Raw genomic sequence first — 5559 nt, forward strand, 5'->3', positions numbered from 1 at the left:
GCAAACCACAACACAAAGATTTACCGTGGTTCGGCCAATGATGCCTACTTCCACAAGAGCCAATTCTTAATAAAATGGGAAGGAAGATTACAATCTCTCCTTACAGTCTCTCACCTTACTAGATCACTCTTATCTCTTTACAGGGTTGTATCTCTGTAAAGGTACTCTCTCTTTGTTTTAGTCTGGATTCCAATCCTTCTGACTTGTTTTGTTAGGTTTTCCAAAACCTTGATTTTGGTTTTATCTCCAAAACCAACTTTCCGCGCATCTTGAAGCAAGCCCACGAAAAATAGACTCGAGCGCGAAGCCACCCCATGTGAGCGCCGAAGTCGCTAAAGACACCGGAAGCCGAAGCTGGTCGCCCCTCTATGAAGCGGTCGCCTCTATTCTATCGAACCCCGAAGCGAAGTCGCTTCCATCTCTCGAAGAAGCCTCGCATTTCCAACGCCGAATTCGCCCGTTTCTATCCAGCTCTGTTTTCTCTCCTCATGTGAGGGATAACTCCAACATGCAGTTCATTAGTAGGAAGCGGATATCCACTGCTTGTGCTCCAGTGCGCACCATTAGTCTTAGTGTTATCTCCCCCACTAGTGATGCTGCAATGTTGTCTAATCCGATGACTGGGTTGTCTTCTAGAATGATGATGTCACCATGGATTTTCATTTGGTTGTCGCAGTTAGAGAACATCACGCTATTGCTACTACCCGTATCGATCATGACGCGTTCGGTAGTATGCAGACCGATTGTTGTGGTGATTAGGACCGTATCATAATGCAGATGATAGACTCCATAATTATCTCTATCTATGAAGCACAATGGAGGTGGTTATATCATTTCCACATTAATCCCTTTTCACGAAGTTCATGCTATTAACTTTGTAGACCTCGTTTAAGTATCTAAACTTTTCCTTTTCGATAACGTTTTCCAGGGAATTAGTAAAAAAGTTGACTTTAGCATGGCCAACATGAATAATTAAACTATTAATTACTAATTTATCCTTGTCCGTTAGGTATTATGGGTTTTTTTTTTTTTTTTTCCTCGTCCACAAGCCTTTGAATAGCTGATTTCAACAAGTTGCAGCCATCAAGCATGATCATAGTCATTGTGAAACTTGCAGTGAAGGGATTTGTCTTTGGTGTTTTTGGTTTTTTCTAGAAGTGGCCTAGGTTTGTACAACATAGGGGTCTTTTTGTTTTTTTTTCGTAGATTTTATAGATTTTCATCGTCAGGAAGTGAAAGCCTTAGGCTTTGATGTAATCAAGTTATGAGTGGACGGGTACTGGAGGAAGGAGGGGATTTTCTATCTTGGTTCATGACAGGTTTTTTCTGGTCATTCTTTGAGTTATGTTATTGTTGTTGTTGCTTACTTGTTATAGCTTCATTGATTCGGCAGGATTCATTATCTTCTTCTATTATAGTGAATTCCTCTACTTTGTTGTAAAGGTCTTCCCGACTTCTAGGTGGTTCCCTGGTTAGAGAGTTGTAGAGGCTCGTAACTGTTTCGGCAATAACTTGCTTCAACACAACGAGAGCAAATGATAAAGAATGCACTAAGAAATAGAGGAAATTGATGTTGGGAAAAGATGAAATTGAACTAAGATAATAGCTGCCTAGATACCCAAGATCTACTCTCTAGGGATCAAGTTTCAACGTAGTTTCTTGTTATGAGAGAGAATGTTTTTTTATGAATTGGTAGAGATTGAGTCCTAACAGGACTGTGTTTGTTTGCTAAAAGAATTATTATCTCTTTGAACTTCTATCCTTATCTTTCTACAATAATGAACCTGTACATATTCTTAAATAAACCAGTTATTGGGTATAGCTAGGATTAAGCCCTTGGGCTGGATCCGTGGGCTTAATGAGCCATGCACAAAGTGGGGGTCTATACATCGCCCTCTCTTTGGTGGATGGGCAAAGCCCATGTGGCAAAGAAATTAATATAGAAAAAAGAATGGAAAAACATCGATTGAAAATAAAAAAATAAAATAGAAAAAAAATGTTACAAAGTATTGACGTGCGTAATCTCATTGTCAAAGGCGACAATAGGCGATGACAGTAAGCGAAAATTATTGGCGACAAAAGACGGAAATAATTAGCAAAAATTATTGGCGAAAGTTTATTAGCGGAAATAATTAGTGAAAATAATTAGCGAAAATTATTGGCGGTAATAATTGGCGGAAAGTATTAGCGTAAATAATTAGCGGAAGTTATTGGTAGAAAGAAGGCGGAAAGTATTAGCAGAAATAATTGGCGAAAATTATGGGTATAAATAATTGGCAAATTTTTTTGGCAGAAGTTATTGACGAAAGTAGGCGGAAATAATTTGCGGAAATTATTAGCAAAAATAATTAGTGAAAATTATTTGCGAAAGTTATTTGCGAAAGTAGGCGGAAATAATTGGCGAAAATTATGGACGAAAATAATTGGCGAATTTTTTTGGAGGAAGTTATTGGCGAAAATAGGCGGAGAGAATTGGCGAAAATTATTAGCAGAAAGAATTAGCGGAAATAATGTTTTAACTTAAGAGATTATGTGAGGTTGGCTAAAAGGCTAAAAATAATAATGGTAAAAGTAATAACAATGTAGGACCGGCCAAATTGGAACTTTAATGAAGTAAAAATGCTTGGTCGGTTTTAATGAAGAAAAAATGTTTGGCCGATTTTAAGCACAATGGGATTTGGTCGGTTTAAGAGCATCATCAACGCGTTGTCATTTTTCTTTTTTGATATGACAGTTGACAATTTTTATAGCAATTTTCGTTACCAACGCGTCGTCAAATTATCGTTTTGATTTTAAGAATTGTCAAAACGGGAACCAAATTGGTGAAGAAATTAAAAATGGTGTGCACGGGACAACTTGACCCGTCGAAGAGTGGGACGGGACTACTTTAGCCGTCTAACATTTTTTTGTTTTTTTTTTAATAAAAAATTAAAATGATTCGATTTTGTACCGTTAGGCTTTAGTATAATTGGGCTTTTGTACTATTGGGCCTGAACGATTTTAGAAGATTTGCAAAAATTATACCGTTGGGCCTGAACGATTTGAGAGGATTTGCAAAAATTGTACCGTTGGGCTTTTGTACCGTTGGGCCTGAACGTGTACTTGAGTGGTATTAGATTATGTTTTAGCGTACTAATTTATTTAAATTTTATGTTGTAATATGTTTTTATTGTTTACATGTATGCTTTTCTTTAAATAAAATTGTATTTTGTTTTAATGAAAATATATTTTCTTGAAAAAATGTGTTTGTTTATAAGTTGAAATTAAAAACAAATCAACTCAACTAGAAATAAAAAACATTACAACTTAATTTGAAATAAAAACACAAAACATCTTATAAAATTCTACGGAATTAAAAACACATGCAAAACAATTAAAGACAATACACTAGGGAATTAAACAAAATACAAATATTACATATCCTACACTTAAATTCTAAGAGGTACGACTTGTTTCTCCACTACACATTGAAGGATTGCATTGATCGCACAAACCACACCTAGGGCAGAAATCTACTGCTTCCTTACAAAAATGACATACAGGTATGTCAACCTTTTTTGAATGATAGATGTTGATATTTGAGGGACAATCATCAATATCACACTTTAGAAGTTTGTCTTCCAATGTTCCATCATCATTGCTAGCTATGACCACTATCATGTCGTTGCACTCAGGTTTTGGGCATTTGATGTTAATGTATGGACATGAAGTAGCGTAATGACCAACTTCCTTACACCACTGACAAATCTCAGGTGTAGAAATGTGGACAATATTTGATCCGCCCATATTGGTAGTTGAAGTTGAGATAGAAATTGAAGCTGAGAAAGATTAGAGAATGAAAATGAGAAGCTGAAGTGAGGAATGAAAATGACTTTGAATATATATGCAAATGCCCAACGGATAGAAATATATCCGTTATAAATAAATTTCAACGGATAGAAATATATCCGTTGGGAATAAATGCCAACGGATATAAATTGATCCCCCTTGGGAATAATGCCAACGGATATAAATTGATCGGAGGAATAATAAATTGATCCCCCTTTGGGAATAATGCCAACGTATAACATATAAATTGATCCCTTTGTTTTAGTGTATTTTTCCTTTATTATGCAATGCAGTTTTGGCTTGGAGGCCCATGGGCTTATTAGTCACGTTCACATGGGCTCGATTGTTCACATGAGAATTTCTTTGTCTACATAATAAAAAGCATGTATAGATTCTAAGTAATAATTAACGTAATGTCTTGAATTTAAATTAACGTAATAAAAAAAAAATGGACATAACCTCCTTTGTTTAATCAACATAATTCATATATCTAAACCTGTTAAGATTCTCAAAAACCTGTTCAAACCCTAAAAAACAACAACAACTAACAACAACAATGACATCACTAAATTATTACAAAATAGTGCAATATAGCACTATGGAGCACTGCCCTGACTGCTCTGGTCACTCCCTCTCCGTTTTCGCCCTCTCTTATTAGGAGCACTGTTTTGATGCATGATATCAGTAGCAATTCTCTGAAACATCAACACAATTCCATTAAAATCTAAAATTGGATATATAAAAAAAATGAAAATGTAAAACATATAATAAAATTACCAAGGCTTCCAACTCGTTTATCATCTCAGCCATCCTACGCTCAGCGTTTGCTCTTTGCGTTCATTCTTCGTCTAAATAGTCATAATACTGTTGAGTGTGCTCAATTAAACTAGCTCGAAGCCCCTGGTTGATTTGCATTTCATTTGATAATCGAGCATGCATTGTTTCCTGCATTGTGTCAATATTGTATCTAAGTTAAATATACATAGTGTGTTTAAATTAACATAATGAAATATAAATATACCTCATTAAACTGTTGTAGCTCAGGTACAAGCACCGAACGCTCCAAGTGAAATGTGGTCTCCATTTCCTGAGAACTAACAACGCGGTATGACCATGGGTTATATGGATCACTAGGTGGGGGTGTATAACCATGATATACTTCAGATGTTCTTGTGGAACTTGCAGGCTCTGGGAATTGGACGTCTCGCCTACAACTCTGACTAGTTCATGACATCCATGTTTGCACCTCTATACAGTGGACCCGCAGATAGGCTTCCCCTAGAAACTTTCCGCCAATAAGTCTCATAATCAAGACTGGAGTTCACATCAACATAATCTGTAAAACACGGTCATGCACTCTCAACGCGATACTGTTCAATCAAATTCTCTGAAACATCCATGGCACACATATCTATGGGTGGGGGAGCAGGAATATATGTATATCCAATGGTTTGCATAGTCACCCTATCTCCTAGGAACCAAGCACGTATATCAGGGGCTTGCAATATGAATCTTTTTAACGATATTAGAGTATTATGCTGACAGATATGCATATTCTCAAATTGAGAACCTTGCCACAGACTCCAAACAATAGATTTCATACTTTTCGCCTCTATTTGGATCCTAGCAACTTGAAGATCATTATGGACCTCATCCCTTAATCTAGCATGACTGTCTGCAGCCCATCCTTGTGGGCGAGGCCATAAGTCCTTATCCCAATCCTCTTTCAGT

This window comes from Coptis chinensis, chromosome 8 (assembly GCF_015680905.1).
Source record: "Coptis chinensis isolate HL-2020 chromosome 8, ASM1568090v1, whole genome shotgun sequence".
Lineage (NCBI taxonomy): Eukaryota > Viridiplantae > Streptophyta > Magnoliopsida > Ranunculales > Ranunculaceae > Coptis > Coptis chinensis.